Source organism: Eptesicus fuscus, chromosome 11, assembly GCF_027574615.1.
Source record: "Eptesicus fuscus isolate TK198812 chromosome 11, DD_ASM_mEF_20220401, whole genome shotgun sequence".
Taxonomy (NCBI): Eukaryota; Metazoa; Chordata; class Mammalia; order Chiroptera; family Vespertilionidae; genus Eptesicus; species Eptesicus fuscus.
Genome location: NC_072483.1, coordinates 44,336,525 through 44,349,239, shown reverse-complemented (window position 1 = coordinate 44,349,239; position 12,715 = coordinate 44,336,525).

Genomic DNA, 12,715 nt, shown 5'->3' with positions numbered 1-12,715 from the left:
GTATTCTGGATAGGTGCCATGTTATCTCCCTCCAGCTGCTGTCAAGATTTTTTCTTGGTTTTAGTTTTCAAAGTTTTTACTTTGGTATATCTTTAACATAGATTTCTTTGTGTTCAAGTCTTTGGAATTGTAGATTTGTATCTTTTACCAAATTTACGACTTTTTTAGTCAATACTTTTCAAACAACTTTTCAGCCACTCTTTTCTACTTTCCTTCTGGGAGTGTAATGACATAAATGATGATTCTTCTGTTGTGGTCTCACAGGTCCCTGAGGCTCGTTTTTCCAGTCTATTTTTTTCTCTCTGTTGTTCATTTTGTGTGAATTCTATTGCTCTGTACTCAAAGTCACTGATTTTTCTTCTCTGTCATTTCTACTCTACTATTGAGCCCTTCTATGGAGATTTTTACTTCTGTTGTTATATTTTTTTAGTTTCATAATTCCAATCTTTTTATAAAATCAATTGCTTTTGAAGTTTTCTATTTTTTAGATTTCTTTCAAGATAATTTTAATTGATTAGTGCTTTAAAATACATCTTAGACAATTCCAACATTAACTTAATATTAGTGCCACAAATTGTCTTTTCCCCTTCAAGGTATGATTTTCTTAGTTCTTGGTATGCTGGGTGATATTTTTCCCTCTGAAATTTTGTCTATGTCTTGTCTAACTCACTTTAGATCCAGATCAAGAATAAGCCTAATTGTTCTGCCTTCTATTTTTAGATCCAAGGTGAGTAGTCTTCTGCTGTTGGGTGTTGGAATAAAAGATGCCCTTCATTATGGTGTCTCCATTCTCCTATGATAATAGTATTCCTGTTTCTTAGTTAGACACATGGCCTTCTGGAATAAAGAGTACATTTCATAGTCTCTTTTTTCAGTTAAGGCTGACCATGTAAATAAATTAAGTCCTTTTTAACTTCTTTCTACTGATTGTAATATGGATGAAGGTGGGCAATCTGTTATGAAACAAGCCATCAATCAATGAATGACAACCAATATGATATAAGAACTTGGTTCATATACCAGTAATCATAAAGTAGCAGGGAATAGCCACATCATATTTTATCTTTTTTAAGCTACCAAGAAAAATAACCTTTGAGGGACACTTAGGTGATCGGAAACCTTTTCCCAAAACTTCCAGGCAAAGATCCAAATCATTAAAAACGAAATACACACCATTATAGCAGTATTATATTCTTTAGAGTTTAAACCTGGATAATTGTTATACAGTAGAGAGCACAGAAGTCTAATACATCCCATGGGCTATAGTTTCCAATCCTACATTGTCTTTCACTTCTTGCTCAGTAAAAATCTCTCCAAGATTCCTAAACAACTGAATTGGAAGGGAACTATCATAAGCCCACCATATAGTGCAATGTGAAGCAGGAGGACATTTTAATCTTTGGGTATATCATGCTGCCTCTGTGTGTGAAACAGCTATCTTTGCTGAATAAATATCACCTTTCCATTGTCTATCAATCATGCTTGATAGTTTGGTGAAGAAATGTATTTGTTCTCTCAACTGAGTGAACCTTCTTTAGATTAAGGCGAAGCACTGACATATTTTGGGGCAAGCAAGACTGCAATACCAGCTCCAGTTTGATTAAAGATGTGATGATTTATTTTCTTTATCATCACAGAAATGACTTAGAATCATCTCCAGGGTGTCTGCTTTTCTCCTGAACCTTAAATGAAATATATATATATATATATTGTCCTTACATTGCTGTCTGCAGAAGAAAACACTGCATCCTTCCAATGCACACAAAGATTCCGCTGCAGTGCAACCCAAGCAAAACCAGCCAAGGTCTGCCAGAGACCTCTGCTGCTGCAGTGTTTGATGCTCACAGGAAAGGTCTCATGAATAATGCAGTTATAAACAGGTGGCCATGTCAGGATCTCTTCACTTAATGCTATTCTCAAACACACTCTGAGGAAAGTAATTGGATACCTTCATTACCAATTGATCTGTACAGGAAGAAAGTGTGATTAAAAGCTTTGCAAGGCATTGATTGCATGTGCATTAGCTTGCATTGGCCGGCATTATTTTCTACCGAAAACCCACGTAAATTGTAGCAATAACCAGAATTGTGAGGCTTAACAGAAATATAAACTATTTTAAAGCCACAAGTGTGAGAATCCAGAGCAATCCTTCCACTGTAGAATATGTAAAAAGCAAAAGCAGCTTATCATGAGGCCACCTTATAATTGGGTAAGTGCTTGTGAAGCAGTGTCGACTGCTGATGTATTACCAAATGGAACATCTTGTAAAATATGAATCCACTCTAGTCCATTTTCTTAACACCAGTGACAAGAACTGTCAGGAGGCTCCAAGCATCTTCCTGGAACAGCCACCATTAATCTCCAAAATGATCACATTATCTTTTTATTATTTTACAAAAAATAATGGGCCATACCTACCCCCCAAATCACATACTATTTGTTAAACCTACAAACCTTTGTGCATTCAATCAGCCAGAATTATCGACGCAATTGTGAAAGTTAATGCTCTTGGTGGTGAGGGGGAGGAGGTAGATGTCCATCACGACCAAGTCATATATTACAGATACAAGCTTCTTGACTCCTTTATACAAATCTTCTTTAACAAGAAGATTGAAATGTGGTATACAATTTCAACTATACCATGAATTATTATTAATACTAGTGGCCCAGTGTATGAAATTCGTACACGGGGTGGGGGGGGAGAGGGGTGTCCCTCAGCCTGGCCTGCACCCTCTCCAATCTGGGAACACTCGGGGGATAACCAGCAGTCGGACATCCCTCTCAAATCCAGAACTGCTGGCTTGATTGCCCCTAATCACCTATGCCTCGGCCCCGCACACGGGACCCAGGATTCCCTCCTCCAGCCGACTACAGGCACCCGGGATCTGGGCTTCCCTCCCTCTGGTCTGGCCGGCTGCAGCTGCAGGGGATGGTGGGCAGGTGGCTTCACCTGGGCTGCAGCGGCAAGTGCTGGCGCCCGGGACTGCGGGGTGGGCGGCTTCTCCGTCTCCCGAGCCACAGCCAGCCGCAGATACTGGTGCCTGGAACTGTGGGGTGGGCAGCTTCTCTGTCTACTGTAGCCATCCTCAGGCACTGGCACCCTGTTTCTCCATCTCCCCCAGGACGTGGGGCAGGCGGACGTGAGGCTTCTGCAGCTGGCGGCCACCTGGGATCACAGGGCAGGCGGCTTCTTCGTCTCCTGGGCCACAGCCAGACTCAGGCGCTGGCACCCAGTTGCTCCGTCTCCCCCAGAACATGGGGCAGGAGGACGTGAGGTGGGCGGTTTCTGCGGCTGGCTGTGGCCTGGGATCATGGGGCAGTCAGCTTCTTCATCTCCCCGGCTGCAGCCAGCCTCAGGCGCTGGCACCCAGTTTCTCCGTCTCCCCCAGAACATGGGGCAGGAGGACGTGGGGCGGGCAGCTTCTATGGCTGGCTGTGGCCTGGGATCACGGGGAAGGTGGCTTCTTGGTCTCCCTGGCCTCAGCCAGCCTCAGGTGCTGTCGCCCGACTTCTGACTCCTATAGGCCCAGAGCGGCTGGGGGGGCAGGGCTGCTGCCATCTTTGTCAGGTTAATTTGCATACTCACTCCTGATTGGCTGATGGGCGTAGCAAAGGTATGGTCAATTTGCATCTTTCTTTTTTATTAGTGTAGATTGTAAGTATCTATGGGCATTTGTAAGACAGCATTACAATGATTTCTGCATGCTTTTTTACATATTATTTCATCTTAGTGGTTATTATATTAGCAATAAGGTCTATATAATATTAACTATATCTGATTACCTTTTTCTCCCTGAGATTATACAGTGATTTATCTAGGTGCTCTGGATATTCTATAATGCTCATTGTCTATAGAAAGTTTTATTTATATTACTAGTGGCCCAGTGCACAGATTTATGTACATTGAAAGGAAATTAATTAGAAGAAATATTTTAATATCGCTATTCACCCTTTCTCTATAATAGAAGTGTCAGAGATGAAAGAAAATTAGTAAGATGTATATAAAATAGTATATAAATTGATTAATAAACAATAACATGATATAACAACAAAAGACATGATATAAAAACAACAAAAACATGATATAGAAATAACATTGATAAAAACAATGACTTATAAATTGATTAAACTTATTCTAATATCTCCTTGTATACCATATTAAGAGTAAAAACACTTTCAGAGTGCTTGACTAATTTCCCTTGTGATGAAGTATTTACAACTTTAACTTTAATGTCACATGCTCCTCGAACTCGAGAGAAAGCAACATATAACTGACCATGTCTGAAAACCGGCTCAGGTAGGAATATTCCTACTCTGTCTAGATTGGCACCAGCAAGAGCTTTATATGTCTCACACATACACGAGTCAACGTTTGTTTTTACATTGCCAGTGCACGTCATATTTACTGGCTGGTTGGTCGTTCAGAAGGTCTGACAGACGGATGGTTGGTCACTTAGCCTTTTACATACAGGGATTACTCTATTTAGTTATGATCTTCATATCTTAGTTATTCCTCCTTATCTTTTTTGGTTGAATGCATAAAATTAAATATGCTAGTGTGGAAGAGAAAAAATAAAATTCTAAACTGTCATTAGTGTGAGGTTCAATCATTGGGAAAAAGGAATTAATTTTAGGTTATTTAAAATTAAGGCTAAGATCTGCTTCCATTTGTGAAAGATTAACTGTAGTGGGAATTGCCATCACACTGTAAACAATGAGAAAACTTGACAAAAATGTATGAAACACATATTTTTAGACTTTGGATAATAGGGAGCACAGAACTGTGATATCAGACAGAAGGAGTCCTGAGACAACTACGTTTCAGAATCCCTGCCCTAATAGGAAAAGGCCGCTCCAGACCTGACTTAAATACACTTTAACACAAGCCTCAAAAAGGCTAACCAAACCTGAAAGTCATTGAGTATGTACCATATTTAAGGACTACATTAAAATGCATCACTCAGTAATGTAAAATTCACTAGACATTGTGAATTTTACATTACTGAGTGACAAGGTAAGAAGCAGGAAAATATGACTCTTAAGCAGAAGTAAAAACAAATAGACTCAGTTATGATATTAATTATAAAATAGGCAGACTATAATATTAAAATGGCTATTCTAAATAGTATAACTATGAGCAGGAGGTAAAAGAACACATGAATTGCCCGACTGGTGTGGCTCTTGGTTGATCGTCGACCTATGAACCAGGAGGTCATTGTTTGATTCCCTGTCAGGGCACATGCCCTGGTTGCAGGCTAAAATCCCCATTAGGGGGTATGCAGGAGGCAGCCAATCAATGGTTTTCATCATTGATGTTTCTCTGTCTTTCCCTCTCTGAAATCAATAATAATAAAAAAGAACACATGAATTAATAAGGAGAGAATAAAAATTGTTTTAAAAGTCCAAAGATATCCCAGAGATTTAAAACCATCATTTGAAATGAAAAACTGATTGGGTTAAGCTGCAGTTTAGAAACTGGAGAAGAAATCTGGGAACTTGAAGAGATGGGAATACAAACTACTCAAATTTAACAGAGAAAAATAAAACTAAAAAGTAAAGAACAGAATCTTAGTGACCTGAGGGCAAACATCTAGCAATCTTACATATGTGTAATCTTTCCAAAATGAAGATAAATAAATATTTTAAAGCAAACAAAACATGTTAATAAAATTGTCACTAGTAGTGCAGCACTACAAGAAAGGTGAAAGGAAGTTCTTCAGGTGGAAAGCAAATGATATCAGATTGAAATGTGGATTTAAACAATGGAATAAAGAGCACTAGAAATTGTAAATATGTGAGAAAACATAAAATATATATATTTTCCCATTTTAATATATTTTAAAATTGTATAAAGCAAAGGTAATAACCATGTATGTTGTTTATAATATGTTTGCAATATATTTATATAAGAAAAATTCATAACAACATAGCACAAAGGACAAGGTTGAATAAATTAAATTCTGTTGAAATAAGGATTTACTCAGTATATGTGAAGTGGTATAATATTATTTGAAGCCAGACTATGACAAGTTAAAGGAGCACATTCTAAATTATAGGATAACCACTGAAAATATAAAACAAAGAAAAGGCTAATAAGCCAAAAGATGGGATATAATGAAATCCCAAGAAGTACTAAAATAATTTGTAAAAATGAGAAAAACTTTTAAAAAAGGACAAATAGAAAACAAAAAAATAAGATAGCAAGATTTGAATTCAACTATATAAATAATTATATAAAGTGTAAATGATTTGAATACTCCAAAAGACAAAAATGTCAAATAGAATAAAAAGAATATCAAACTCACATTTCCCTTTATATTGAATTTACTAGGGTGACATTGGTTAACAAAATTATACAGATTTCAGGTACACAATTCCACAACAAATCATCTGTATACTATATAGTGTGTACACCACCTCAAGTCAAGTTCAAGCCTACTTTAAATATGAGACACAAATAGATTAAAGTACAAAAATGTGATAAAATATGCAATGAAAACACTATTCCAAAGAAAGCTGGCCTGGCTGTATTAAAATAAAGAATAAGTATATTTAAGATAAATATCACTAGAAATAAACTTGTACATTTTCTAATAATAACTGAATCAAGTTATCAAAAAGAAATATTAACCCTAAATAGATATGTATATAATAGTAGAATTTTAAAGCACATACAATAAAACTAATGAAACTAAAAAGAACAGGCAGTCACAGTACACTCAGAGATTTCAACGCTCTTCTTTCAGTATTGACAGAACAAGTAGACATATAATCAGAAATGATGTAGGAAATGTGAACAACCAGCTTGACTTTATTGACATTTTAGAACTCTCTGCCAACAACAGCAAAATATAAATTGTTTTCAAGTACAAATGAATTATCCATCCAGGTACAATAAGCTGAGACATAAAACAAATTTGAAAGGAATGAAGTTAGACCAATATGTTCTTTGACTGCATCAAAATTAAATAAAGATTAATAAATAAAAGGTATATGAAAAATCCTCCAAATTTTAAAAAATGAAAGCCTCAGCTAAATAACCCATGGGTCAAAGGAGAAATAGAAATGAAAGGATGGACTAGATCTGTTTTTATATTGAGACAAAAACATTGTGTACATAGAAAATGCCATGGACATTTTTATAAATAACTAGAGGCCCGATGCATGAAATTCATGCAAAAGTAGGCCTTCCTTCCCCCGGCTCTCCTCCAGCACCTGGACCCGGGCTTCCCTCGCAGCCACAGCTTCTTCGGAAGGATGTCTGGTCTAATTAGCATATTATGCTTTCATTATTATAGATTTTTGAAAAAGCTATGACACAGCATAGAATTTAGAAAGATGCAAGGTCAGTAAACAAAATTAGAGAGTGTTTCTCTATAATATTAGATAATTATTGGACTATTGATGTTAAATAAATAATAGTATAAACAAGAGCATAAAAATATGAAGTATGTAGGGATAAATTTGACAAATTATGTACAAAACCTGTACTCTAAATATTGTAAAACATTTCTGAGAGAAGTTAAGGAAAATGTAAATAAATGAAAAGAGATACACTGTTCATTGATTGGAAAATTTAATATTGTTAAAGATGTCAATTTTTACCCAATTAATCTGTAGGTCAATACAATCCCAACCAATATCCCAGTAGAAATCATCAAACTAATGGTACGTTTGGAAATCCAAACACCCTAGGGGAGCCAAAGATCCTAGAGGAGCCAAAATAACTTTGACAAAGAATATAAAGTTTGATGACTTACATGATTTGATTTAAAAAGCTACAATAAAGTTACAGTAATCAAGATAGTGTGGTATCAGAATAAGAACAGGCATACATAAATCTGGAACAGAATAGAGTCCCGAAATAAATCCACAATTATATGACCATTTGTTTTTTAACGATGTTACCAAGATAATAAAATGGAGAAAGAAGATTTTTCAACAAATTATTCTGGAGGAGTAGTACAGCCACATTCAAAAGAAAAATCTTGACTATACCCCCCATCAGTTAAACAAAAATTTTACTTTGAACAGATCTTATATCTAAACATAAAGACTAAAACCATTAAAATTTTACAGGAAAGCAGAGGAGATAACCATTATAATATTGGGTTAACCAAGGATTTCTGAAACAAGATATAAAAAGCAGGAACCAGTACAGAAAAAAATTTGATTACTTGGACTGCATAAATATTTGCTCATTAAATACACTGCAAATAAAATGAAGTCAATTATGATCAGGAGGAAATATTTCAATACACGTATCTGACAAGAAACTTTGCTCCATAATATGGAAATAATTGTTATACATCAATATCAGAAGATAAAAAATGGAAAAAAAATTTGGATACTTCACAAAAGGAAAGGTATAAGTGACAGATATAAGAGATATAAGTAACAAATAAACTCAAGATAACTAGTCATAAGAGAAATGCAAATAAAAATCACAATGATATACTAGAACATACCACGAGAATAGAAAAAAAATTTTTAACTTTATTTTTATGGTTGACACTATTAAAGATGTCCCCATCCTCCCCCTTTGCCCACCTCCACTCAGGTCCCGCCACCCCTTCTTTCAGACCATAATCACACTGCTGTCTGTGTCCATGGGTTATGCATATACGTTCTTTAGCTAATCTCTTCACCTTCTTTTTTCCAGTCTCCTGCATACCCGCACCCCACAAAAGGTATCCATCTGTTCCATGTACCCATGCCTCTGGTTTTATTTTGTTCATCAGGTTATTTTGTTCATTAGACTCCACATAAAAGTGATACCCTATGGCATGTGTCTTTCTCTGACTGGCTTATTTCACTTAGCATAACAATCCTCAGGTCCATCCACGGCTGTTGCAAAAGGGAAGAGTTCCTTCTTTTTTTATGGCCATATAGTATCCCCTTGTTTAAATGTACCACAGCATTTTTGTCCACTCATCTATTGATGAACACTTAGGCTGTTTCCAGATCCTGGCTAAAAATAAATAATGCTTCTATGAATATAGGGGTGCATATATATTTTCTGATTGGTGTTTCAGGATTCTTAGGATATATTCTAAGAGGTGGAATCCCTAAAATTCACATGAAAAATAAATTGTTCAAGCATAGCAAAGACAATTATAAACAAACAAATAAACAAATAAATAAAGCAATCACATTTCCAGACATAAAAAATAGCAACAATTTCTTTCCTCCCTTCCTTCCTCCCTCCTTCTCCTTTCTTTCTTCACAATTTTCTTCTTTCCTTTCTAGCTTCCCTGAAATCCTCCTGTTCTCCCTGTTTCTTCCTCTCTCCCTCCTTTCTTTCCTTTTCACTTATTTATGTAACCTGATCCCATAATGGAAAAGAGTAACTTCAGCCAAGGTATTGGAAAACAATATTCTGACTTCTCACACACTCCTATTACCTTACATCACAATTTCAGGAAACTTTATCTTCAGAAATAGTAATTTTTGGCTGAGCCATCAAATGTATCCAAACCAAGGAGTGACTTTTCAGATAACAAGATGGGTCCTAAGTTGGACTCAGTAAAATTAATGATTTAAGAAAATAGTACTAATCAGGGGATTTTCATAGAGCAATAATTTATATGTCATTTTAATAAATCACAGGATATCTCACTTTATTGGGGCAAAGACTAGTCTTATTCTTAATTCTCATCATGCTTTTCCTTAATTCAATCTACAGTATAAATAATATATATACTGGCAGCAGCTGATACTTGGAGGTATTTTTTATCAATCAAATTATCCACATGCAAATTTAAGGAAAAAATGTTTCAAATAAATATACATTGAAGATTTTAGTGGTTAAAATAATGAAGCACTTATAAAAGTCATTTTATATAATGCTATAAATTCCACTCCTGCCCTTAGTTGTAATGAATGACAATAGCTAATAATAGTGGCTATCATTTACTGAATGTTTATTATAATCTGAGCACTATGCTAAACATTTTATTTGTATTATCTCCTTACAAAGAAATCTATTGGATGGGTATTATTATTATCCCCATTTTACAGATAATTCTTAGGATAGGATATGATAGAGATAAAATTCAAGCCTATGTGGTCACACTCGATTACACATCAGTACTTCTAACTAAAAACATGTGAAGTGCCTGCCACTCTATATTTTCATAAATTAAAATAAATTTATATTTGTGTAGGTATTTATTAGTATCCCATCTTGTTCTAGAATGAAGTTAAAGTACCTCTCAAAAATACCTATGTAGTAGATTGTATTTATGGTACAAAGTTGTCACTCTTCCCTGTATCCATGCCCTTCACTAAAGAGTGAAATAAATTCATTTCCCACCCTCTAATCTAAGCCTAGCCATGTGTCTTGCTTTGGCAATTTGAATGTGGCAAAAGGCTCTGCATACCAATCCTGAGGCAAGGCTGAAAGAGAGCATGCAGGGCTCCACTTAGTGTCTTGTGCCTGAAAACATGCCTAGGCTAGCCTCCTGGATGCCGAGCCATCTGTCCACCAGAACTAAGCGGTCCAAAGTTTCCCAGTAGAGGCCCGTCTAAATGAGCCCAGATTAGTCACATCAAGCCGACAACCTGCAGATATGTGAGTAAGTCCAGCCCACATCATCAGAGCTACCTATCCAACTCCCAGTAAACTGACTATGGCAATAAATTCTGAATGTTGGATGCCAGTGAAATTTTTTTTTTTTACTGTGTGTTATGTATTATTATTTTGGTCATACATAACGGACAGAAAAATAGCACAAGTTTCATTGAGCAAGACTTGGAGTGCTCACTCTACTTAAGACACGATTGTAGGTGCTAAGGCTACAGTGGTAATCAAGAAACAAGGTCCCTGCTCTATGCAGAGATCATGTTCTACAGAGGGGCACAGAGGAACACAATGTGCACAAGATACTTTCAGATAGTGAAAAGTGCATGAAGAAAATCAAGCTAAAGGGAAGAGGGGGCAAGGGAAAAGGGGGAGCTGGGCAAAGGAAGGGGAAATGGGGACATCTGTAAGCAATAAAAAAGAAAATGAAGCCAGATGGTATAATAGAGACCAATTGGGAAATAGAAGATGTGAGACATGAAGTGTGGGGTCAGGGAAAAGGGACATTTTGGTGTGGTGTCACCTTACTTTTGATTTGAGAAGATGACATTTAGGCTGGTACCATGCTTAAGAAGGTAGCCATGCTAAGATTTGAAGGCAAATCATTCCAGGCAGAAAAAACAGCAGTGTTAGACTCTGGGCTGCTGTTGTGGGTTGCATTGTGTCCTGCAAAAAGAAATGTTCAAGTCCTAACCCCTAGCACCTGTGTATGTGACCTTTAGAAATAGAGTCTTTGTGTATGTAATCAAATTGAGATGAGGACATAATGAATTAGGCTGGGTTTATAGTGTTATTATAGGAAGAGGGAAATTTGGACACACACACACACACACACACACACACACACACACACACAGATCACCACGTGAAAACAGACTAAACGATGCATTTACAGTCCAAGGAAACCCAAGAAATGTTGGCAACTATCAGAAGCCAAGGAGAAGTCATGGAGTAACTAGATTCTCCCTCCAGAAGGAGGAATCAACCCTGCTGACACCTTGATTTCAGACTTCTGGCCTCCAGAATGGTGAGAGCATAAATGTCTGTTGTTCTAAAGCAACCAGTTTGTGATGCTTTGTCACAGCAGCTCCAGGAAAAACATACAACTCAGAACAATGTGGGTGGATTCTAAAACCTGAAAAAAGGCTCATCAACTTGAATATGGCGAGTGAGGAGAGTTTAGACAATGAAGTGAAAGGGACTGGCAGGGGCCCCATATGGGCACTTAGGGGTTTACAGGTTGTAACTATTTTACTGCACTATTTTTTATCATTTCCTTATTGGTATATGCTGCTTGATGAAATATCTCACCATCATCAGCCCCCACATTCACTTGTCTATTTCTTATTATTCTTTATTATTTCATTCATTTAATAACTGAGTTTCTCTTTATCAGACATCCTTCAGCATTAAGGCATAGAAATAAACAAAGTAGGTATATTCCCTTTTCACAGAGCTTTGGTTTTGTAGCTAGGCTAAAAATAATTAGACAATTAATTACAATTGTGTCAAGCATGATGAAAGGAAAGTTCAAAGCTAAGGCAGGGAACACCTGACCCAGCCGTGGGAGTTGAAAATTGGCTTAAAGCTGAGAAGTAATGGATGAAAAGAGTTGGCTAAACAATGCATGGGAGTGTCTTCCAATCAGAGACAGCTGCATGATCAAAGGCTCTTGAAATAAAGGAGTATTTCATGTCTCAGCAAACTAAAGAACACTTCTTCTCTTTTCTCTCTTCTCTGGCTTTTCCTTCCTTCCTCTCTCCCTTCCTCTTTCTCTTTCCCTCCTTTGGTTGTTGATTTTTGTTTCCACTCAATAGAAGTAGAATAGCATCACTTACTCTTTGTGTAAAAGGTTATTTATTTAAGATAGGCCTCAGTATCCTTATTTGTTAAACAGGTGTAATAAAAATGTGTACCTTATGGATTGTAATGAGGACTTAATGTGATTGTGTGCCAATGCCTGGCATGCCATGAACACTCAAAATACGATCTATTACTCTATTTACTTATGTATTTATCATTGAGCATTAACTATGTGTTTTATGTGCCAAGCCCAGTGTTAAGGTTTTTATATAGATGTGGTCTTATGCAATCCTCACAGACTCAGAAAGTCAGGTATAATGGTTCCCAGAT